General features: G+C 35.2%; 1 long non-coding RNA gene across 1 annotated transcript in view; it reads right to left on the reverse strand.

Annotated features, from left to right (window-relative positions):
- LOC148934533 (uncharacterized) overlaps positions 1 to 17,609 on the reverse strand; it is an 86,817-nt gene extending 69,208 nt beyond the window's left edge. The window contains exon 1 of the long non-coding RNA XR_016141217.1: positions 17,054 to 17,609. This is a non-coding gene — a long non-coding RNA (uncharacterized LOC148934533). The remainder of the gene's footprint in view (positions 1 to 17,053) is intronic.
- Positions 17,610 to 27,476: the final 9,867 nt, after the last annotated feature.

The raw sequence follows: 27,476 nt of genomic DNA on the forward strand, positions 1-27,476 counted from the left end.
AACTGATGTAAAAATCTTTATCAAATTCGACATATATCGACATAATAAGTCACTATAACAAAATCCTTGCGATTAAATTTCACGCACCGCAAGATAATTGGATAAGATTTTGCTTCCGTCAAGTCTTTTGGCAAAGCAAGCACAGAATAAACTGTATTGATTATATAAAAGGTTTACCTGCGAAAGACAGCTTATTCTTTTGATGTATACCTTGCCTTTTACTCAATAAAAGGCTCGTTTCTGAGCATACATGCCGAGAATGAAACGTAGTTGATATATAATTATCTAGTGGTTAAAGAAATTAATATCTTCCTCATAGTCATAAAATATATAAAATAACAAAAAGATCTTTTGTATTCTCTTGTATTTATTAATAATTGGTTATTTATAATTAAAAAATAAATTTGCTTAATATAATAATTCGATTTCTTTTGATCCTATCACAATTGATTAAATAACATAATTATTTAACAATATTTAACAAAAATTAGTTTCAAGATAGCATCGATTATTAAATATTTATTTTTCTAATTTATTTTTAAACCTCGACGATTTCTAAAATTTTATATAAATTAAAACTTTTATTGAACCGTCACATCTAGATATTAGGTTTTCATCGATTTCCACACATCGAGCCGAGATTCTCACGGAAGAATATTCTCTTCTTATCGCGACAAAGAAATAACACATTCTACAACGGTAAGATACGCTGAGCCTTTCAAGAAAATAGAATCTCCATGTTACGAAGAGATTGATATATGTTCAGAACAGGTTAGGGTTTATCTATCAAACCGACGATGTTACCTGCAGATTGAATCAGATAGCTTCTGTAGACTATCTTTTAGTTTTACTCTACAATCGTTAGTTATTGTTTTTTTATACTGTTATACCTTGTTTATATATACTTAATGTAACATCTTTTATTGCGTTATATTTATATCACATATAAAATCGTTTTTGAGTACAAAATATAAATTCCAATACTATGAACAATATAAACAAGTCTATTTTGTTATTTTAAATTATATAAAAAGTTTCAAATTAATCCTATGTATTTGTTTCAATTACCAATATATTACATACAAAATAAAAACTGTAAAATTGAATGTATTTAACAATTATGAAACGTTATTATTAATTAATTATATTACTTAAAATTTATGTCTTACAATTAAGATTTACGCTAATTTTCACTGCAAATAATTTTTTTTTTTGTAAATACAGCAATTGTATTTTAGCGAGAGAATTAAGATTGATGTTACAACATGATAATTTATCCTGTGCAAAAGTTAAATATTCACGTTTCTCCAGGAAATGCGAATCTCACTCGGATCGAATGCGATACGAGAGAACACGTGCGATTCTTCTAATATCGAATTAAACAGAATAATGTAATCCCGTACGACTAATAGATCGCCCGACAATTTAATTCCTCCTGTGTCGATTCAAATTGGTTACATCGAGAACATCAGCCGGTATCTCAAGCTGCGCGGACGACGTGGAAGTGCCGGCACGAGCGCCTCGTGTCATCATGATTGGCCATCGCTCAGCTGAAACGTAAAGCGACGCAGTCGCGCGTCGACAGATGTTTGACTTTGGATTAAACGATCCGTCAGACCTAAACGATCGTCGTTAATCGCTGGAAAGCGGCGGAATCGCGTTACACGATTATTCACGCGCACGCTCGTAATGCGCGCAATTCAAAGGGAATTACGCGAGAGGTGAAAGCCGATTTACTCCGACGTATTCGGATCGGCGTGGCGGACGTAACATCGCGGAAGCAAAAACTCGGTTATTATCGCCGACATTGCGAGTGTGTTTCGATCGGCAATGCTGAGCGCGGATGTTGCTCGATTCCGGTGCATCTTTCGTGCTGCATACACAGCATGAAAGCGCGGTACAACGTTATGTGCGGAGAGATTCCAGTGTTAAATAAATTTTCCTTTTCCGCTTCTCTCTCTCTCTCTCTCTCTCTCTCTCTCTCTCTCCGCATGTACAATATTATTGTCTAGATGATAGATAAATGTCTTTATATTTTTTTTTTCCTTTTTAAATCTAAAAGTTATTTTCAAAAAAATCTGTAATATCCAAATATACAGCTAGAATTAAATCTGATATCTATGTGAACGGATTTATAGCAAATTTTCCCGTCATATGTGGCAAAAAAAAAACAATACTTAAGTCGCGGCAGTACTTAATCGCACTTCCGCTCTCCCCCGTATAAATACGGCGAGTCATAATTCTGCTTCTTCTTATAAATATAAATGGCGCTTTTGCAGACGTTAAGAAGTTTCTTAAGCTTTTAGAAGCACACGAAACGTTGTGAGCACTTGGAAGCTAAACTCGCCGACAAGAAGGAAAGCGGAAAAATGGCATGGAAAAAGAAGAAAAATGTAAACGCTCTCTCGCGATGATGAACCAGGTCAAATAACGATTGCATCACGATCATCAAAAAATTAATTGGCACGGTATTTCATCGCTTACTGCGTAAATAATAAAGGGAATTGCAATTGCGTGCATTTATCACACGAGAATCAACATTATTATTCACCTTTCTAAAAATAGAATCTAAATCACACCGTCTAACATTTTTGAAAATATTAAAAGCGTTTCAAAGCGTATTTACTTAAAGAAGACAAAACTTTTTAATATAAGCAGACGTCGACTTCATCGCGCGCTTTCTCACGAGTCAACTCGTCAAACTGTCAACGTGTGTTATTTACATTTAACCCACATGCATAGCGCACCGTAACGCGGGAAATTGTCCTCGCACCTTTGACCGGAAATAAACGTCAATACGGTAACGCGCGAGCCGCCGGGGCCCAGGGGCGCAAAATGAACGTAAGGGATCGTCTATGCTAATTTATGGACGGAGGCTTCCCGTGGTCGCAAAATGAAAATGATAAGCATTATTTAAATCGCGTACGCGCGTACGTAGATACCTAGGTACAGCGTCGCCGTACCTAGCGAAAACGCGGCCAACGTCGAGCGGTGTTTGTAAAATACACAAGGATTATATGGCAGGACGCTGGACAGAGAGAGAGAGAGAGAGAGAGAGAGAGAGAGAGAGAGAGAGAGAGAGAGAGAGAGAGAGAGAGAGAGAGAGAGCTCTCGCGCGCATACCGCGCACTTTTGTTCGCGCTGCTGCATTATTCATGAGTGTACTTATAAGCCACTATTGCATCGCGTTGCACTGCCGCATCTCCCCTCGTTCTACCACCTTACCCTCTTCCTCGCACGTCGCCGGAAAAGCCGTTCTCCGCACGGCGAAAAATCGACTACGGGGGCTCTCGAACGTATACGCGCTCGGGCGATGTATCCCGTAACGAAAACTTTATCGGAATCGCGAGGCCGCGCGCTTTAAGCCGGGATCCGGCTTTCGACAGGACGATGTGGCGCCGACGCGACACAGCAGGCTTTCGGGGGATCGCCGAAGCCACCCTGTGGCGGTTACTTGCCCTACATAACGTGGAGATGTTTACGATATTCCTACAATATAGGTGTATTAATGTTATTCTATGTCTTTCTTTTTATTTGCGGCTTCGATTGCTAAACCGCGTCACGGCGGTATAAATCTTTTGGAAAAACTGATCACTTTCATTTTTCGTAATTTTCTTAATTTTAGTATCAGTGTGTACGATTATAAATTTTATCAATTATTTCTATTTTCTGTTTTATTGATTATTTCATTAGTTTGACTTCTGAGAGGCTTATATTTTTCTTAGTATTAAATATTTCTGTCATCGAGATGTTATAATTGAATAAAAATGTGCGAAAGATAGTATTTAAAAAGATGTATGTATTGCCAAATAGAAATATTATTAATAATTACTGAAATAATTGATAATTTCGGAGTTTCCGTGTACTTAATAGCACGTATTAATTATCTGTTTAATATTACAAGAAATTTTCCATTTTGTCCGCCAGCATCGCAAGACTGACTGTTTTTGAGCTAACAGGTAATATTAGTATTCATAATCTGTGTAATAAATAATAATTGCATCACGTATCGGATCGCTTTGACATAAATTAAATTTTAATTTAAAACAAGTAATTTGTATTAAACACCTGCTGTTCATACAAAAACTGATAAAAGATGAACTATAGAATACACATCGAGCACTGGCTAATAAAAACATTCAAGAGATTAACTCACATCTCGTTTCCTTTCGAAATTAAATTATAATGAAAGGAAAATAAATCAAGTTAACCAAGTTAACCACGCGATTACATACACCAACGAATGTTACATTTAGAAACTGCTGACTGTTGTAAACTTTTAAGATTATACAGTCGCTGGGCGAAGAGACGAATAAAACTTTGATGCTTTTTTTTTTGTAAAACTGATGAGACATGATATAAAAAAAAACTCGTTAACAACGAAATTCACGGAGAAACTTTCTTTTGCTGGTAATCCAGAGCTTCTCCGATTAAAATTTTGCAGATCTTGCTTTTTCGCTAAATTAATTAGACTCCAGATCTACGACAACGTTGCTTGCAATCAATGTTCTTAATAAACTCGATATTTAACACGCACCGTGTACCTTCTCGCTTTAAAAGTGCAACTGTGAGCACGGTGAGAGTGAGTTTTCTTTCTGATAAACGCGAAAGAGTGAGTTTATGATGGAAGAAGCACATGCCACGATATAGAATGGAGCAGAGATGCCTCGTTAAAACTCTCGGAAGATCATTCTTCGGTAAATGCGTCGCGCCAGAATGTGAAAACGTGTACTTAACCACACGTAACTTGTCGAAAGTATTTATCGGATGTCGAGAAGATGGCATACCGGGCGTTCCTAAGAAGCTTTTTCCCATTTCGCGCAAAGAGGTTTTATTTGCTAAGCTTCCTTCAAGTGAAATATTGATCATTCGTTGAAAGCTAATGTATCAAAGTAATGATATATGCGCTCATTTGCTATGATCACTCAAAAAACAAAGTTATCCAGAAAGTGAATTTAAAAAAATTTATTATCATTAAAATCTTATATCATTTTTTTCAATTTTTAATTTTGTCAGAGCTGATAAAGGAATAAAAGTATCGTTAGCTATTTAGTCAGTGTATTGAATTTTCATTTAGTATGAAAATAAATGAAAAGATTTTTTTTTTACTTATGACACTTTTAATGCAATATTTTTTCAATAAACGATAAGAATTTCAAAAACCCTTCTTTCTTACAAATAATTAAAACGTGAAATTTTTTTTCTTTAGATCGTTGTTGCAGCAAATGAAGGAATCATAACAATATGTGCGAAAAGTATCTTGTCAATTTCTTCAAGGTGATTATTCCAGGCAATTTTACATGCATATGAATATAATTATATAAAAAAAAACAGAAATTCTTTATACTATTCTCTTTAGACTTTCTTAATGCATAAACGTGTTTTGAAATTCATACAAGTTCAACTCATAGTAGAACCTAGATGCCTTTGCTTCTCTCACATCGGTAATGCTTTTCATTTGACGTTTGCAATATTTACGAGATACACCGAAATGTCAAAATCGAGTTTTTCAAGTATTCGTTTCTCGCTTTGATCTTCGTGTCTCTTTTACTCAGTCCCTACGATTTATTTTCAATGCATATATAGTGGTCAGTTGATACTATTTTGCAGAAAACACTTTCATTTCTAAAATATGTGTTATCGTATAATTTCACAACATAATATTTTATTAATAGTATTAATATTTTTTAATAGTATTAAAATGTTTCTATATTTTATGATTAATTAAGTATTAAATTAAAAAACATCATACATTAAAAAGTATCATAAAACATAAATAAAAGTAATTAATGTCATAATACACAATATAATATATAAAATACACAATATATATATATATATAATACACAATAATATATATAAAAACGTGTCCATACGGATTATCATTGCAAAATATATAAAATCAGCATAATTAACACTGTTATGTATATAACTTGTTAAAATATAGAGAACAATATTAAATATACAATATTAAATTACAATATTAAATATATTTTACATAATTGTTAATAAAGTTTTTATTTAATTCCCAATGCATTTGTTAATCTCGTATTGAAATAGAGAGAGAGAGAGAGAGAGAGAAAGCAAGTATATTTTTGATACATTAAAAAGCGTAGCTGTTATAAAACTTTTATATAAATTTTCATTCATTTAATTTTTAGTGCAGATGCGGTAAATTCATCATTCACAGTATTATGTATTTTACAAAAGCAATAAAAAATTTAGTCATTGTAGAAGTTCAATGTGAGCAAATTTTTCAAGCATGCATTATAAATATCAAATCCTCTCTGCGAAATTTGGCTGTATTGTTACCAAATAATGTGACAAAGTTAATAAAAGAAATACAAGACCACTTGAAAATAAAAGACTCTAAAAAACGTATTAATTATAATATTCGATTTTCTTCTTCCATGCCAAAAATAGGGTTTTCTAATTAAAAATTTTTTTGTTAATTTTTTAGTTATAATTAAACATGAAACAAATTTAAACTTAAATATTATTACAATTTTACAATACTAATATCGTTTATAAAAATTATATTACTATTTTCTCAATTCTCCATCTTTTCATTTATATCTTTCTCGTCCTCTGCTTTTCAAAATCAGTCATAATAAATTAATTTTATTGAATTCAAAATATATTTTGTCGGATATTATATCAACCAGAATAATTATGTTATTTTTTCTGCATTTGGATACAATTTTGTTATAGTAGTTTTTTAATTTAAAAATTTTAAATAGCATAAATAATTGAACTCACTATAGATATTTTACGTCAACTTTCAATTCAGTTTATGTCAATTACGATCAATGCTTTCAGCATCTGTGTCTACAGCTTTCCATTCTATCTTACAAAAGACACATGATTAAGATGGCACATGTCGATGACTAGGACATCCCCTTCATACACTTATCGGTCATCGACACTTCCTGTGGAGCAGAGGCGTGAAACGTGCAGGGACACCATCGAATACACATAGCCGACTCGCACACAGCCGCACGAAAATTTCGTCTCGATTTGACGAGAGTCGACGTTCGTTTTGCAGGGTACACAATATGTGCCCCGTGAGAGCGCCCGTTGGAAATCAGCAGTTTTCACCGTGAATGCCGATGGCGGGGACCGCAAAAAGCGGTAGAAAGTTACGGTTGATATGCGTTGCGAGCACGTAACACCCGACGAACACGAGACCAACTTCTTGTTGGTTGGTGCGCGATACCGTCCGTCGTTCGTCGCGCACGACAGAGAAAGAGAAAGAAAGACAGAGCGAGAAGGGGGAAGAGGTAGGGGGGAAAGAGTGAGAGAGAAAGAAAAAGGAGAGAGGGAATGCAAGAGACGGCATGCAACCTTTGTGCGGCGCGTCCACGTGTATGCGCACCCGTGTTTACGCGTGACACGTCGCGAGAGAGAGCGCGGCTCGCAACACTCGGCGAAATCTCTCCAATGCGAGCTGCGACGGTGAAACGGCCTGCCAAGGGCTGAATTGGCCATACGACGGACAATACCCGCGCTTTCGATGCTGAAACTCGAGCTGGAGGGCTCGCCGTCAGAAGGGTTGAATAGATGATATAATACCACTCGCAACAAAACCTACGAGGATTCGATTGTGATGCCGCGTTTATTAGACCTGCCGGTATCAAAGGCCTGCCGTATTTTTATCGAATAAACTTTGAAAACGAACTTGTATTTATTAACCAGGGTAATTGCCATTGACTAGATTTTCTCTATCTGACAAAAAGTCCTTTTCTCGAAAAGGAATTTTTCCTTTAAATTTTTCCTTTAAAACTCAAAATAGTAATCCTAATTAAAATCGAGTTTAACGGAAAAGCGACAAACTCGTTGCATCATTTTTTGTAATAATTTGTTAAAGAAATACTTGGAAATCTCAATTCTAAAAAGATAATTAAACGGTTTTTATCGGTTTGATTGCTTTTCATAAAAAAAAAACGTTTACCCAAAAATAATTATTTTCAGTTGGCAAATATCATCCGAATCCTAAAAGTGAGTTTTTACAATGCCTTATATTACTAATTAAGAAAAACATTTTCCGGATACGTCAACCTCTTTTCTTCGGAATTCGCATTCTCCCTTGTTTTTACTCTTAAAGCTACTTAAAGTTTGCTGAAAGCATTCTTCGTAAATTCTTGTGTTTTTCAGCGTCCTGACACTCCGGCAGGACGCCCCGAGCGGCGTCACCGAAGTAACTCCGAAGGGTTAACGATTCTTCAACGTAAGGAACGGCAACTATTCTCCCATCTATCTAAGCTTCCATTTTCAGGCCGTCGGCAATTTGCTAAACTATCTTGCGTAACGGTAAGTCGCGAAAAACAAAAGTGTCAACATCGTTTCCATACATTTGACATGCAATCGTCCCGCTTAAAATTATATTTTTACATAACAAAATCGATCAATTAAAATTTCAATTTAAATATATAATTTAGAAATAAAAATTATAACTTTCAATATAATATGTAAAAGTAAAATAAAGAGAATAATAAACGGAATGTTAATAATCACTCGAGGTATATTTTGGAAAAAAAAATCATAGCAAATACCCATTAACATATATTATTTCTTTTTGTTCTCTTTCAATTGTGTCCTACTTTTAATAAATTGCGAATTATCTTTTTTTATATTCTCATATCTCTCATGTTAACATGATTATATAATTTTTAGTACGGTCGAAAATAAAGAGAAGATATTATCGTATTCATATGCATTCTATTATTATCGTACGGTTTTGTTAACCATCGCATTAATATTTTTATAATTATAGAGACACGCGGCATTGGCTTCATTCAATATAACACTTTGAATACACTTTTATCATCGAAATCAGTACTCGGTAGAATACAATAGGTTGTACATCGCTTAAGGGAATGACAGAATTTGCAAGTGAGAATTGCATTGAACGGTCGGTGCGCCGTTTGGACGGTGAAACATCGGAACCCGATAAGCGGTCGCGATTATTTAATTATTACCGGGGACGCGTCGCGAAATGTCGCGGGACATTTCCGCGCGGGAAAAAAACGATAACTATTTACATACGTACGCGCATCTCTGGCTGACGGAGGTAGCGAATTATTCCGTTTGAATCGAACTTCGATGAGAACGAGCCACTCCGCGGAGCCCGAACACACGGAGATATTTACACTGCCAGCCGGGAGGACTGGTGAGAATGGATTAGTGCGCGGTCGAATACGTGGGTGCGTTACACGGGACTCAACGCGATTTTCCAATTTACGCCGATCGATCACTATGCCCGGCCTGAGGCAAAAGCGCATATCGCGCATAAAGTAGCCAGTTTTCATTATTGAGGCAAATTCGACGTGGCTGCTGAATATTTGCAATTCGAATTAAGGGAAGCGTTAATTTAATGGAACGGCGGAAAAATAAATGCGCGACCGCGTGATATTCAAGCGATATCCTTCGATCGAAAGGAAAATCCGCTCGGACGCTGAATTATTCTGCAGAATATTTTCGGCAAGCGTTTGACTCTTTTATAAGAGACGGAGACGGAGAAATGGAAACGGAGAAAGTGGAAAAAAGAAAGAATAAAAGTGATTGTCAATTGAGGTTTGCTATATACGACATTTATGCTTCTATTTATCAAAAACATAATATTCCTCGTTGATAATTTATTACTTTCTTCATTTTATTAGTTTGTATTGTATAACATTTAAAATTATAATCCTGTTTCCATATTTTTCTCTTGTAGAATAAATTTTAACTTATCGATTTCTCGAAAATTTAATATACGGAAGCACAGGATTACATAAATTTCTATGATATTTTCCCAATTATTCATAAGTTAATGATGCGATAATAACTTACTGAATTCTGACACGAGCAAATTTATATTATGTAAAATATATATCTCGCGGCTATCACGTAATCAATAATAATGCTGCAAATATTGACTTTTGGAGTTTAATAACAATTTTGGATGATCTGTCACTAAGGCATTCGCTTTGCAATAGTCTTCTGTGAAATTCCCCGCAAACGGAAAAGCGATTTACGCATATTCGCGTGTATGAATGTGTATGGACCATGTTCCAACCTAGCGGCGATCATATCAGTTCTATCTATCGCTCCGCGTTTGCGCGGCGTTTGTGTCGCACGAACTGTCATTTCCACACTGTACACTGCATCAGTTAGCGATTAATTTACCCGTCTCTCGGTTGGGTTTTAAGGTTTGCCCGCGCAAACGATGATGTTTGATGGAATACCGGTGGCGAAATGTCGCCGTGTCCAGGCCGGGATACACCGGCTTAAAGAAAAAATTATTTCCTCCGCGACGAACACTACCGCCGATTTCTCGACGGGTGAGAAAATTCGAACCCGCTCTCCCCGGCATTTTAAAGCCCGTAATCCGCAGAAGAGGATATAATAGGATTTACAGCTCGAATTGAATTTTCGTGCACAGGAATCAGCACCGCGCGCGTTGGCTCCATTCGAGCATAATAAACGGATATACACGATTTTTTAACTACGTTATTTATTTACTTGAGTATTTGTAGCCAGCGGTTTTTCTTTTTTTTTTTTGATTTTTTTAGCGACTAGAAGATCACGATTATTTACGAATAAAAGCGAAACAGAGTTTGTATGTGATAAATTGAGCCGTTATGTAAACGAAACTCTATCATAATATATTGTAATATTTATAATGATTCAATATAAAAATGTATAAAGATATTCCACAAATATAGAAATTGAGAAAAATAAACATGCTTCATGCTAGTAAGATAGAATATTCTAACTTTAGGAAATTAAATTTTTAACTGCACTGCTTCTTTTTACATTGCAGTTAGAAAGTTATATATTAAGAGGATTTTCTCTTAAATTCTGTAACGAATTACAAATGATCCGAGACTTCATCGGTCTCTTTTACAAAGGCCTTTTCTTTTGCGCATTGTATTACGAGAGGCGAGAACATTTGGAAATCCAAGAAAGTAACGATAATGCCGCCGCAACAGTTTGTCGGGAAACTAATGGTTTCGGTGCAAGTACGGACGGCATCTCGCGTGGCGCATCTCCGTGTTGTGTCCTGTGCAGAAAATAGAAGCTCCCTGCGGTCTGGATTGAGCTCCATGCGAGTGCACGGTGTTTCGAGGCTCGCCGCTATGGCTCGCGGTCCGACCACGATAGCCGTTGATAACGTCGGTACACTCGAGAGACGAGCTTTACTTTGAAAAGCCCGCAGCATCGCCGTCGAAACTCGACAATTTTTATGTGGCCCGGTCGCACCTTAGAGGATTTACTATTCCGGCGAGCGACGTGGAATTTTACGATGTCTTTGCGTCAATATACAGCGAGTGAGGAATGCACGGTAGTAAGCGAGGGACGCGCGGGGCGAGAACGAGAATATGAAGTAGAGCAGAGAGATAAGAGAGTACAAAGAGACAGATAAGAAACGTAGCGAAGGGAACAAACGAAGAGAGTTGGAAAAAGAGACGTATCGTCGTGAGAATAAAAGCGTAAGAATTGTTTGCACATTGTGCAGAAGAGAAGGGGCAGAGGAAAAGGGGTAGTTTTGCTACACAGAATGCAAACACAACGATAAAATGGGATTAAGGGAAATAATGTCAGTCCTAGGATATAAGAAACTGTATTTCTATAAAGCATTTAAAGTATTTCATTTCTGTAGAAATTGTTATATACAATAACAATATCTCTTTGCACAAGCGCGTAACTCACAATAATATACATTTGCGATATATTATCAGTATAATTGTACACATTGTACACATTTTTTATAACAAATAATATTAAATAATTAATTAGATAGAATCAATCGATAGGCATTAGATTTCATAGATAGACAAATTTTGGATTGGCTTATTAGTATTAATGTCTCAATTTTAAAAATAGAAACAGTTAAAACTAATTTTCTCGAAAAAAAGAATATTAAATAATGTGCTATTTTTTTTAATAATACCAGACGGATGTCAAAGTGTCTTATGCCAGCGACATGTTAATAATAGACGAGACGTCTGACGGGCATATATTGCGATCTTTTCGTATGACAAGTGCGCATACCGATAATTGACTGGCGAAACGACGTGGCGCGTTTACGACACTGCCTTGATTCGCTCACGATGGCCCATCAAGCCTTTACGATCGATGATGCGCCATTGCGTTTCTCAAGGTCCATCACGCTACAGATGGCTACGAAGAAACATTTCCCTAATTTATTCGAACCCGAAACCACATTTATTTTGCAGCTCGATTTATCCATTTTACGTGATACTAATTACGTATTAACCGACAAGAAAATTAAATCAGCTAAACTATTCTTCTGGGCAGCGGCGAGCTGACGCGATTCCATTTATTTCGAATGGACGGAGGGTATGTTTTATGTCAACTCGTTGCTACCTCCGGCGTCGATATCTCCCCGGCGCATGAGACAACGATAATGGGAAGTTGATCCCCGCTTTTAATAAGTTCATCTCCTTTTTAAGACATCTACAAATACCCGCCGACATTAACACCGCCGTTATCGGGGAATGAAAAGAGCATCTCGCAACCCGTATGCACCCTCGCGCGCCCCGACGCACTCGCGCACCCTATAAATCACGATTGTATCACGCCGGTCCTCGACAACACGAAGAGAGCTCGCTCGGTGTCAACGCTCGGGCACCGCGTAATCATATTCGTCACGAACAGGCAGCTTCGTTGCGTGAATTTACGAGCGCGGGTTTACGATTTCGCCGCGATATCTGATCGTAACGGCAACGAACTCGGAACTCGGCGCGCGGCTCGAGTCGGCTCGTCCACTCTGATCTGCAGATGAGATGATCGTGTTAAAGATCAGGAAGTCATCGTGAAAGCCCGATCGCTAATTATCATCTCGTCCTATCGTTGGCCTCGACGAACTCATGACGCAACAACTTCAATCGATCAGTCGCTTCGGCGGAAGTCATCACATACCCGGCTGTCAGAACACCGCGCCGCCCTTTCATTATCTCACATTTAATTGTTCAGCTCGTCAGCTTCCCTCCCTCCCCCCTCTCTCTCTCTCTCTCTCTCTCTCTCTCTCTCTTCCGCCTTCTCTTTCTCAATTGCGGCATTTGTGAAACTTAATAGCTAACGATTCGATCTTTGCGTACATAGATCCATATTGTATTTGTAGTGTTCAAGATCTTTACTTTTAAAATTGTTAATTGTAAATTTTGCAATTTTATGTGTACTGTGTAAAGAAATCACATAAAAAAATAGGCATAAAATATTTATATGATTTGCAATGGAAAAATATACATTTAATACTTGTTCATTTGTAATTTTACGTATACTTGTTTTATTAATGTACGAAAATAAAGTTTAAAAATAAAATTATACGCTTTTTTACGTTATTACATATTTTATAATTTGTTACTCTGTTTTATCATTTTCCCAAAATTCTGTTTGCATTATTCGTGAATATTAAATATTGATTAATAAAAGGATGAGAATAGGAACGTAGAGAATTTTCATAAAAAATTGCTTTTATCCCCGATAAATGCATTAGAGAAAAATGTGTAACAATTTGCGATTAATAACAATAACTGTCAGCTCACAGGATGCGCTGTCGAACCTCCAATCGTCACGTCGCAATACGTGTCACTTCATATATCGAAAGCATTATTTCAGCAATTTTTGCAGCGAGAAAGCTTGTCGCGATACTCGTTTGATTTACGACTGCGTGCACCGGAATGCGCCAGAAAATGACTGAATCATCGAGTTTCGAATTCGCTTGCGATAGTATCGCCATTGTCGGCAAATCCCCCGCGTGCTGCAGCTCGTTTGCCTTCAATGACTCGGCAGTTCTGCGAGAACAACAGGACAACCGTACGAAATCTTATCGTAACTGCAAGTGGAGGACCGTAACGGCAGCCGTGAGTCAGCGCGTCGTCGACGATCGCTTGATCTCTTTTTTAGTTCACGGTTATGGCGAACGCGTATTCGAGTGAAAAATCATTCCAAAGTACGAAAATGTCCGAACACATTAAACGCCATACGGCCAATGCACGTTTTTACTACGTAAATATATTGAAACCGATAAAATTTATTACAAATCATGTATAATATCATATCTTGTTAATGAAATACTTTTATTTTACTCTCTTGGAATATATTAAACATTATTTTATAATAGAACAACTTTTAAAGTTACATTACTTTTTATGTATAAATCTTTATTGAGGAATAAAATAATTTTTTTAATTTTATTACTTAGATATAAAATAATTTTCACGTTTTATTAGAGTATTTTTTTTCCATAAGTGTTAGCAATGTCAAATATAACCGTGTGAATTCGTTGTATTGACAACATTTCTGTGCCGTCATCATAATAGTTTTACGGCAATGTTCGACGATCGGAAGCTTGCGTGTTCTGCAAGAAATGCAACTCACGATATTTCTTCGAGCCTGCAACGTTAGATGTCCGTTAGATGTCCGTTTTAGTTTCAATCGTTTCGGATCTACGTGATGCGAGTGACAAATGGGAGAGTCGAGTAGCGAAGTAGTTAGGGACAGCGATGGTCAGACGGCCTGCAGACTTGGTCGCGCATGAGACGCTCTTTTTCTACTTCCATCAATTTACGGACAGCATGATCGTTCGTCGAATGAACGTTGATACGCGTAATTGAGTTGTCATCTATTTAATATGACGATGATACAATTATAAAACCGGAATGATAAAAAAATCGCTTGTTTTTTCTTATATTTGAAATTCAATCATGCAATAAATATGACACCAAATAAAAATAATTATTCAATTCAATTAAAAAATTATTGATTAGAATTCTATTATTTTGTGCGTTAATTATTTTATATCCTCAGTACCTATTAATTTTTTAAGTTCAATATTCCAAAAATTATTTGCAAAATATCAGTTCAAGTTTAGCTTTAGATATTACATTCGCAAAATTTATTATGATGTATAAAAATAACAATATATAACGTAAATTCTCATATAAATATTCGCGTAAAAAATAAGCAAAAAATATTTAAATTTAGAAAAAAACTTATTAATTTTCGAAATCAATTTTGTCAAAGTTTCGCTTAAAAAATTTTATTTTATGTTCTCGTCTTTCGCAGTTTATTTCGAAGACAAAGATTTGTATAAAAAGATTTATTCTATTCATTTTTACTTTTACGCGAAGAATTGTATTTGTTCTGACTGTAACATTAATTTTGTCATGTCATTGAGATTTATTATTTCATATATTAATATATGAATATTATATCTCATTCGATCAAATATTTCAATCATCTGTAAAAACTCTTGCCGTATATATAAAATCAATATCAGTTAACTTTTATAAGAGATATCTCGTTATTCTTTTAACTTTTGTAACTTTTGTAAAATATCTATTTCAGTTAAACAATCGATACATCTCGTATGACAGTTCCCACGGAATCTTCTGCGTATACCAAATGTACATATCCCATACATTTCCACAATCCCAAGAATAATCCGCCGCGCTGCGATCGCATCGCGTATGCACCGGTAAATATTGTTTACCGATGGAAAAGTGTCCGAATCGCGTAAACGCTTCGGTGACGGCGAACGAAAAGAGTGGAGATGTCGAGGAGCCGGCTTATTTCTGAGCCAGGATAGTATCAGAAATCGATGGCGGCTTAACCTGCCGTGTATCCGCGCAATAACACGTTGAGGCTACACAGAGGATAAAATACAGGATGAAATGAAGTCAATTGATGATACGAGCTCATTTTTACGGTACGAGTTATTTTTATATTAGGCCAGACGGCAGTAATTGACGCATCGATGCGTAATCGAATCAATATTTTTTTTCCTTTTTGAAAACGTTACTTTCCTTTCTTTCTTATTGGATCGAGGACATTACGACGAAAATTTCAAAGGAAATTTACTATATGAATTTCCCGCACGAATAAACACAACGATCAGCACGATCATTACTTTTTATGGACTCGAATCGAATTCGTACAACGAGTGATCGTAAAACGGGTTTGTGTAGATCGCAATCGAATCGCTTAGACCCGAAATAAGATGGTCTATAGAAAAGAAATAAAAGGACTTTGATTTTGTGTTTTCTAAATTTTAGTGATCCTTATAACATATTCTTTTTTTTTATTAGTTTTACTGCAAATTACGTAATTTTCTAGTAGGCTATTTGTTGTTGTAACACAAAATAATTTGTTTGTTTGTTTCAGTTTCTTATAATATCTAACAAAGTACGTTTTAAATAAATGTATCATTATAAAAAAAAACATTTTTAAATAATTTAAATTTACATGTCTAAGAGTTTAAATAATAATTAATAAGTAGTCCTCAGAAAGAATAAAAATAAAAAATAATTTGATGAAATTTGATCAAAATTTCCCAGAAATGCATAAACAAACTTTGGGACAATTAACGATTTAATTAGCTAAAACGCGTAATATTATACGACGCTATGATGGATTACTTTTAATTATCAATAACAAGCTTTCACCGATTTGTACCTATAATATCGACACGTTACAGCCCATTAAGATTTTCTCCGCATCATTTACTAGATCGGTATTGCGGTATTGATTTTCTAGTGTGGAAGCTGGATAGACTATATTTTTCAGGGAATCTACAACTCTCGCACGAATGTCATCTCAACGTCCACCTTACAGTTCCTTTTTTTCTTACGTGCCATCTTTGAAAAATTTATATTCATTCGATCCTGGCTCTACAATAAATCGACTCGATACGCTTCAACGTAACTTTGCCGGGCATAATATCGATCATCGATCCTTGCGAATGAATACTGCAAGGATCCCGTCTAATATTTATGATAATATATCATTCCGCCACATCTTTTTCAATTTTTTTTAAATTTTGTTTAGAAGAATATATAGAATATTTTCCGCCAAAAATAATTGTAATTTTGCACTACAGAAAAAAATTACAGAAAAAAATTTAAATATTATTCTAATCCAGTGTTCCGTATAGACTAATTTGTCTGTTTACGAAAATGATGCTCGCAATTTTGTTTGTTATTTTTTACTACATATCGTTCACGTTTAATCAAACATTTATTTAACAAGGAGGTTAACATTTTACCTCGCATATAATAATCCTCGAATAATCCCCAAAACCCTCTCTATCTCTCTCTCTCTCTCTCTCTTTGCTCATGCACAATTATGGATACAGTTTAACTCCCGCTTGCGCGATATATCACTTTTTGCTATTTTCAACACGGCCCTCAAATAGGGATCACGGCAGTCAACGAGTGAACGATCGCGGCATTCGCGGGCGAATGCAACGGGCGAAAAATAAAACTCGCTGCCCACCTATTTATCTCTTCCGGACGGCACCATTGAAATGCGCACGTGCGACTCCTGGGTGTTTCCAACAATAACCGTGCGCGATGCATCCCGCAGAGGTATCGTCGCGCTGAATGCACCGGCAATCGATTATCCCCGGGCAGGCGACGACGTCACGGAGAGGAGCGTCGGGGGCTCGGAGGCCTCCTACGCGAAATACGACAGCGCTATCAGAAGGGCCGCGCGCACTCTCGCTTCCCTGTTATTCATTCCGTCGTTAGGTCGTGCCGTCGTGCAAATTCGCCCGACGCGCGGCAAATCATACGGCTTATCCGGATTTCGCGTGCATCGAGTTCCCGACGGATAGATATAACCGGGGTAACCGGTACCCCGGCACTAATGGTGACGCGCATCAAGGGCGCGCGTCTCGTCATTGGTACCGCGATTAACCCTCTCTCTTCTCTCCCGCCGCTCGTGAATTTGCCTCGGGAACGTCGTCAAAATTCCTTGACAAAGTTACAAGGCCACGCGTGATATTAACCGAGATTAACGGTACATCGCTTTTATACATTATCGATGTTGTTGTCGTGAAATTTCCACAAATAGCTAGTAGCGGGACAAGTTCAAATAAGTTTAAATAAGAATAGACTTGATTTGATCCACCCTAGCAGCTTTTGAATCGCCGATATTGCGTGAAAATCTAATCCCGAAATGGACCTCTCTGAACCCTTCTTTAATAATGAGTTTTGAGATATTAATTCTGGAGAGAGAAAGAGAAAGAGGGGGGGAAGGATAATATCCCCGTAATTCACAGAATCTCTATCCAAAAATATGTTTTTATCTATTTTCATTTTAATAAATAATTTTCCAATATATTGGAACCCCCCCCTCTCACCCTGTATGACAATTTCTGTAAGTTGAACTTTTTCTATCCCAACATCCCTTGCAAACATCTGTTGGGAAAGAAATCCCTCTCTTCGTGTAAGATATCTCGTTCAACTGATTTCGTTTCGTAAGACCGTTCCGGAGTTCGTTTCCGCGAATGTCTCGTTCGCCGCGATGTTGCGGATTAAAATGGTGAAACGGTTCGGTTGACGGAGATTGGTTTCGGGTGGTAGACGGTGGCAAATTCCCTATGCAGGAGGCGGTTTACCAAGATCGAGTGAAGCTACCTCATTGCATCGGGAGTGCTCATCGAACCGAATCGATTCTCATCGTATTGTCCCTGTTACGCCGACGTTCACCCTGATATCGAAGAAACTCGCTCACGTGTGCTGTTCAGTAGCCAGTTACGCGTCGGACTTGGATAATCCAAACTGTCAATAACGGATTACCCCGGAGGTCGATGCTTATTTCGCGTTCGCGTTTTTAAATTAAAATATGTTGCCGGGAAAGCTCGAGGGAGCAACGCGAGCGACCCAGAAGAGTAAAATGGAGCAAATTCGTTGAAATGAAATTCTATTAAGACAAGCGCGCTACTATACCCTGTCTTCTTATTTCCGTAAAAATAATCATTACGTACATTACGTTTACGTTATCGCTAAATAATGAGAGACAAATTGTGAGATACGGCAGGAAATTTTATTAGATAATATTTTTAAGCAATTAGATAAATTAGAAAACGACATTAGCCGGGGGATGGCACGTTGCCCGGGAATCGTAATAAAGAAACTTCAGCGCACTGACGCTCAATAGCAACTTCAGGATCTCTTATTTTCTAATATTGAAATCCCTGGGAGAACAACGTCTTACCGCATCGCGCGATTGGTCCGCGACTACGACAAATAAACTGCGTTTAGCCGGACGTAATCCCGCAGGAGAACCGATGGGGACTCTCTTTTCAGCGCGCAAGATTAATTTATAGCAGCAAATGACCGGAGAATTCCGTGTGCAATAAAAATCATAAACTTCGTTAATTTGTCAGTCCTTGCTAAGTGCCTTCGGATGTACACTCGTATATATATATATATATATAAGATGTCTTGGGACCTAAATTTAAGAAACAATGCTATTGTTCCGTTGAATCTATACAAATCACGCGAGAACTGTTCAATGCTCGTTCAAGATTTCAAGATAGAAGAGAATATAATGCAAAAAATACAATGGGATTGATTGAATGGCATTGGCAATCATTCTAAAACGCAGATATATTTATCGACGAGAATATCTCGTAATATAAATTCTCGAGTTTTGCGAAAATTGATGGCATTGCTAGAATTATTAATGTAATATAACTGTAATCGACCACGTGTGCACGTCCGTATGTAAATGTTACAATTTAAAACAGCAAATTGATGAAGCCACTGAAGCGACAATCTCCATCGTGATTTCTCTGTTGCAGCATTTATAAATAATCCGAAACAATAATATCAGCAATTTTTCATTTTTTATTGTGTAACTAGATTCAATTTGAACATTGCGAGAAACAAAACAAAAACCACGTTACATCTCTTAAATTTTTTAGCCAATTATTTTTACTTAAAAAATCATATCTATTTTTATTTTTTACCAATCATTTTATTTTTTTCAATGTAAACTCCGGATTATTTAGTGATAGATTTCTCTATAGTTTAGTGTTTATATAATTAAATTGACTCAAGTTTATTTTGCAAGGTAATACATTATAATTTCCTATAAAAGTATCTATCTCGAAAGTGTCTCTAGTTTTTTCGCTGGGGGCTCATGATGTTCGTTCGCGTGCAATCTTTTTAAGTAAAAGAATATGGCAACTTAATTCTGAATAAAACTGTTGGGTTCACGCCAGTATAACGACTGACGTCGCAGCGTCACGAAATAATTTCTCGCGAGATTACTTGTGTTAATCCCCACAGGTAAGTCAATTCAGGGACAATTATACATCTAATATTAAAATAAAGTGGTTGAAGCGAAAATAATATTAAGCTAAAATTATTATTATTAAAATATAATAATTATGATGAGAGTAGTGACTTTCATCGGATTGTGAATGTAGCAAACATTTCAATTTTTTTCGCATTTCACGTATAACATACTATGTCACTTTTCATATTCTTTTTCAAGTGCTCTCTTGCGACCAAGACATTTTCCTTTATTTCTCTCAGGTATAACTATATTACGTTGAAAATAAATGTCGACTTTTTGTAAGACGGCTAATAAAAAGAGTTCAGTGGTTGCAGCTTTGCATCGAAATTACTTGTAGTAAATCCTTAACTTGAAATGAAGAATCCTCACTGGCGAGGCGTAAAATCGAGTAAAAATATTCAAGATGATAACAAAATTCTAAAATATTCTGAATATCAGCAAACAAACTTATTTTACATCTTATTACAGGGATCCCTATATCGCTTGAAATATTTGTTAAAAAAGAAACGGAGAACAATATGCATTTTACTTTCATTTCTTGTACATGATGAAAGGATTAAATCTGGAAAATATCGTTTTACATTTAGAATAAAAAAATATCTCTACATTACATTACTACATTACTGAAAGATTCACTTTGCGCATCATATATGTCACTACATAAAATATATCCTCTTTTTTTAAAAGTGTCTTAACAGCTGTCTCTTGCTTGATACAGTTTAAAATTTAATTTTAAAATATTATATGGGGGCTAAAATTTTCTGTATCGCTAGCGCACGTGAAACCGATACACCTGACGTACCGTGAAAAATACGAAATTAATTACGCTTATATTGTTTCACGTGTCCGTTAAATGCATCGCGAATTCGCTCCCATGGCCATTGATTTGCGGCCGGGTATAAAATATTGCGAGAACGTTAGAGAGGGCCCAGAATTAATCGCGGCGCACGTTCGAAAATTGCGCGAGCCACTCGGAAATGGAAATTAATCGATTTAATTACCGGGCATCGGGTTAATTCCGCGGATATTAATGCCGATTCGTCTGGCATTATGCGCTCAATTTAACATCCGGTCACCATCCGCCATAGACGTAGGGCCAAGGCCTGAACAGGAAGATCCTCCTAATTTCTATTATAATTTTCAGTCGCCGTATATATAAAGACACTGAAAAGAGATACTCCACTTCGAGTGTTTTCCTTTAATCCTACTTTAATCCTACTTTAATTTCGATCTTTCAGTAGAAGATATTTTTTATGTATATTTTTTATAAGAAGAATAATTCTTTAGAATTCTTAAAAAACCCAGATAATAAAAATAATTTCAATTATGGAATATTAACAAGCAGATATGTAAATTTCGGCACAAACTGTAACAAAAGATTTATATGGATAAGAAAATAGTTATTCTGCATCCAATAATTATTTCCAATAAATGTTTATATTAATTTATTTGATCTTTAAAATCGTTTAAAATTAAGGTGTAAGTTTATTTTTACGTTCCATTTTCAAAGCATGTAAAAAGATTTCGACTATTTGTCTATCCGTCGGCAGCTTTTGCATGTTACCGTATATTACGTATGAATGATGCAATTGCACGATAAAGGCTATTGCATTATGCGCAACACATCATTTTTCATAATATATCTTATTTTTTGTAATCAATAACAAATCAGAAAAAAGTGCACAATGAAAGTGCACAAAGAAAGACAGAAAGCTATTGCTAAAAGCAAAAGCGTCGAAAATAATATTTATCACTGTCACAATAAAGGAGCTTTCCTCGTTAAGCCTAAAACGAGGACTTGTCAATTTGTAATTAAGAAAAGTCTTAAATTAAAGCCTGGCGATGTCAGGCGTCCCTCGCACCGGAAGATTAACGCCGGCGTGAGAGTCCGCAATCTCGACGCATCGCGGCGAGATTTATCGTTTGTGGGCCGTGGCGAAGGTGACGATAAATTACAAAAACATCACACATAAATCGCGCCTCCGGCTGGCGTTTATAAAGCGTAACGAATAAAGAGCACAACTATTCGCAGTAACGACAATGCATTAACGTCGCGGGACACTATTGTTCCCGACTGCGAAAACGCAACGTGAAATTAAGCCGAATACAATTACACCCGTAATGAATAGCCGTAATAGCCCAATTGTGTCACATTCTCAGGAATGCGCAAGAGTGTTGTGGATTGCGCGGTAAGCCAAGAATTGCTCGCAGGCCGTTGTAACTCATGGGGCGACAACTCCTAATTACGCCATCATAATACATCATCGTGACAAATTAGTAACCCAGCGAGACTTATCTGACGAGACGTGGCATGTATTAGAAGTTCTATTTTGCCATTTATTCACAACATTATTACCGATTCTATCATATTATAATGCTTTTATGATAAATAAATTCAAAAACATAGTATATTGTACAGTAAAAAAAAAATTTTTCTGAACTTCAATCTTTGATGGTGCAAAAAATTAATTCGTGCATAAATAGGTTGTATAAGATTAAATTTAAATTGATATTATTATTTAAATTAGTATACACTTAACTATTAATTACAACTTCTAGAAAATATTTCCAACAAAAATAAATTTTTATAAAATATTTGATTATTTTATTCTCAAACTATTATTTTTAAACCATTGAAATAAAACAATTCAAATAAACAGGAATTAATTTTATGCACTTATAAAAAATTGTACTCACCGCAAACTCCATTGGTGTCCGATGTCTCTCCTAGGCCTCTTCTTCCTTTCAGGCGTCAGGGTTGTCAGGCTTCCTTCTCACATTGCACTCATAGAACACACAAAGAACACTCGCGGATAATTAATCGCATTTATCACACGAATTAATTATCAATAAAAATTATTTTTGACATTTTGTAGCAATCTTGTTAATAAAGCTTGTGGTAATATATCATTTTACATATAAGAAAAATTCGCATTTTGAATGGACGATTTCGTTAACGCAGTCGGAAGTATGACTGCGAACTAGACTATAAATTAAATTTAAGAAAAGTCTTTTAGTCCGATTATTTGTATGATACACCCGAAGAAAACGCGCAAAACGGTTCGTGATATGACGGACCGGCTGTGGTTCACTCATTCAATTAAATCTACAGCGATACATCGATGAAAACCAACGGTAGTGTCAGATGCGATATCACAAAACGACAATTTATAATATTGGTTCTCTCTATCGTTTCCATTTCTATATTAAAGGAACAAATATTGTGAGATATATATACTTCGATAAAAAATTTTGATACGCTTACGAATCATTAGTTCATGCGGATTGATAATCTTACTTATTGTAATATAATTTATAAGAAGTTATAGCGTTTATCATATATCTTTCATTATTAATCATCGATTGCATCTTAATGATTCACATTACATTCACAAAATACATAAAAAAACATTCGCGAATAATTACTATCTTTCGTTATTAATCGCGACTGCGTCTTAAATCATTCACGGAGCGACACGTATCTTCGACCCGCTCGTTCGAGTGTCTGTAGGTGAATGATAGCGCGTTGACCCCGCTCACAATGTTACAATGAACGTAATGTTTTGAAATGGCAAGTCGACACGGTTGGTATGCGACCTTGATGTTTGTTTTGTTGCGCGGCTGGTTCGTACGACGTACCAACACATCATTGTGCGAGGCAGCGCGCAACAGACTATCGATACGATATCAAGGATGAAGAATATACAGTTGATGGTTAATTACGAATCGATGGAATAAAATAGTTAGAAAATAGATAAAATCAAAATTTATATATTAATAATTTATTAATTTATTAATATTATAAATAAATAAAAGTATATCATAATAATAAACATATTATTACATAATAGCTTTTTCATAATTTATATCACTTGATTTGACTCCGTACTGTTATCTCGCATAATGCATTGTATGAATAATTAATTTATCAGTAAATGATAAACTAATTATATTTGTTATTTTAATGAGAAATTCAAAGTATGATAAATATTTTTTAAGAAAGAATTAATAAAGAGAAATAATTATAAAATAATAAATTATAATTTCTATTCTCTGTAACTTCCACTTTTATTTAGAATCGGATTAAATATTTTTTTCAATAAAGAATCGATATAACGAAATACTTAGAAATAATTAATTAGAAAAGTTAGTAAAACATATTAAATAGTTCGTAGAAAATGATCACGTTTTATGAAATTGATATACAGAACAACACTCACGGACAGCCACACCTATTCGCTCAGATGTTACATGCGAATGATAACACAATAATAAGCAGGAATGTGTAGAACATAAAATAAGTATCAAAACTTCGCGTTAACTGATTTATTATCCATCTCTATTATTTAACAACTTGTAACAACGTTTTATAAAAATATTTCATGCTCAATATTCCATTCTTTCCATTACAAGCACTAACTATACATCATTGTATATTCGCATAATTAATATTTAAATTTGAAAGATAAAATTTATTTTTTTTTTATCACAAAAGTACTTAAGATCCGAATTTTTGTATACGCATTTTTGCGAATGCTATGATAGAGACTGCAAGATTCTATATAAATTTAACTTTTCTATTTTTACTTGCCGCATGTTAGCCAATCTTTTGTTTCGCGAGTACGTGCTTCAACGACAACGTCGTTATTTACGACGCTGCTACAATCTACACACACATAGTTACGAACTTTACTTGTAATAGAGGATTGAACATCATGAAAGTCATCCGGCGAGTTTTGTCTAAGTTAACGAACCCGAAGAGCCTGGTATCAGTCGAAGTTCGTTAATCGATCGTCGGAAATTCTTAGAGATACCTTGTGTGGTTAGTTATCAGAGATAGTTTGAAATATGTGACAAATTTTTGATATATTTAGAACTTATCAAAATTTCGAAGATGAATTTTCCTTGAATTCGTTAGACTTTTATTAATTAGAAAAAAAAATTTATTACGGCATAAAGCAGATAACAATATGTTTGAAGAGATGAAAAATTTATTATATCTTCAATATAATAAAAATGACATTTTCTTTCTAAATTATATAATATTAAAAAAGTTCTTTAATAAAATTGTAATAAAAAATGTAAATCTTTAATTACCAATCATTTTGTATAATTGGTAATAAAATTATCTATTTTGAAGAAAAGTATTTTTAACTGTACTATGAAACTCACGAAAATCATTTTGCATATAAATTTGATTTACAAAATCACACTTTAAACGATAAAAGATGTTTTCGTTGATACCTTTTTAACATTTTAATTAGTTATTAATGTTAATGTTACATTTTAAAATTAACGCAACATAGAATCTGAAATAGTAATCGAGATTTTCAAATGTGGATTGTAATCTGATTACGTGCAAATTGCAGAAATAATGATAATGTTTTGCTATTTATATCTTCTATGGAATGATTTAGTTGTATTTTAAACTTACCTGCAATTTGATAAAATTGCCATTTGAATATTTCAAATTAGTAAACTTAGTGTGGATTTATCAACGAATTGGCTCCATTAACGTTATTATTATTATTAAAACGTGAATATTTTATAAAATATACCAACATGCTCTCAATGCGATGAGTTCAAAGTACATTGAAAAAGCAAACGAGTAGATATATTTCATCAATAGTTAATTTTTCACTTAGTTTCTATTGCGAAATTTTTCGCCATTCATTGGGCGGAATAAAGCAAGAAGGATTCTCCGGGAAGATTTTGTAGATATTACAAGATCCCGCGATAAATTCACGTCGGCGGAGTGAAACGGGGGAGGGAACTTTTTGGTACACTTCCTCCATTCGCGGATGAGAACGGCATAATGTGACGTATTTTGATGGGCATCGTGAGTTTGACGCGCCATGTAAAATTCGCCGATGAGGATCACCGTGAAAGCGGCTTTATCGCGGCGCGCGGCGTCTGACGTTAGGGAAAAGGCCTCGCTAAAATTTCATGTCACGACGAAGTGGAAGCAATTTGACACGCGTCCCTCTAACGCGTGTATATCAAACTCAAAAAAGCAGCGCTCGAATTCTACTGAAATGCGATAACGCGCTGCTTTTTTACATATACAGTGAGCTCGCGTTTCTTGGTACATTGGTGTGAGTGAATAATGTTACATGACTCTCCAAATGATACTTGTAATAACAATAGTTGTACATCGTCGTTTTTTTATCTGGCATGCGAACCATTAAAGCCATTGATATTATTGGAATACTCGAAGAGATGGCGGGTAAATAAAATATTCGTGAGAAATGGATAATGTAATATAAATCGTACAAATCGTATAATGAAACGTACACATATAACGTGGAAGCATACAACAATTCATCATTCTAGTATTGTTAATATTATATGTATCATGTAACAGAAAAAAATTGTGAAATAAATAGATAGAATAATTAAATTTTACAAAGCCAAATGTCAGTAAAATTTATACATTAATTATTTATATTCATTTGACAAGAATAAGGACTTAAATTTATATTATTTTTAGACACGAAAGATTTTTATAATCTAATCATTTTTAATTAAATAAACAATGCAGTTTTACAAATATAGGTTTTGTACTTATTAGAAATTACAAAAGTTACAAAAAGATTTATTTCGAAGGTGGAATTATCGGATGGATTTATGTAGCGATTGCAAATTATTAGAAAATAATGGTTGTTACAAAAGAAAATACTGTTCGACTATGTACATTCTACATTTAATTTTTACTTCAGAATTCTCTCTCTCTCTCTCTCTCTCTCTCTCTCTCTCTCAACACATTTTATGATATTACAACTATTATATAATTTTTCTGAAATTATCTCATTACGTATCATCGATAAATATTAAAATACTTTTGTTTTCGATTGTCAGAAGTAAATATAAAAAATGGAAATTAATAAAACATAAAATACGTTCTTATTGTAATTTGTAAAAATAGAATTTATTATGCAAAACGTATATAATTTCAGAATATCCCGTGTTATTCATTGTGCAATCGTTATCTTGTCGAAAAATATTTAAAATTAGTACGAAAAGCATACTTTAACTCTCATTATGCAAATTCCTCGGAATCGGTTGTAAGTGTCGTTTTCATACATAAGCAGGCACGTTTCATTTAATATCGCGATGTAATATGTAAATCGTTGTTCCCGTTATCTTAATGCCACCGGCTTGTGAAATATTTTCGAGTTCAAGCGTGAGTCAGGCAACTGCATTAATGTTTGCTGCAGCCGATAAGGCTCTTCTGTTCCGACGATCTCCATGGATACGAAGCAATGAAACCCGTTTGGAAGGATAAGGATGGCAACGAAAACGAGGATTGCCAGGTTAATCCCGAATACGTATTCTCTTATAGCAACAAGGATTGTCATAAAGACGTTTACGGCGCCAAA

The sequence above is a fragment of the Pogonomyrmex barbatus genome, unplaced genomic scaffold (assembly GCF_055798465.1).
Source record: "Pogonomyrmex barbatus isolate J1 unplaced genomic scaffold, ASM5579846v1 scaffold9, whole genome shotgun sequence".
In the NCBI taxonomy this organism is placed as follows: domain Eukaryota; kingdom Metazoa; phylum Arthropoda; class Insecta; order Hymenoptera; family Formicidae; genus Pogonomyrmex; species Pogonomyrmex barbatus.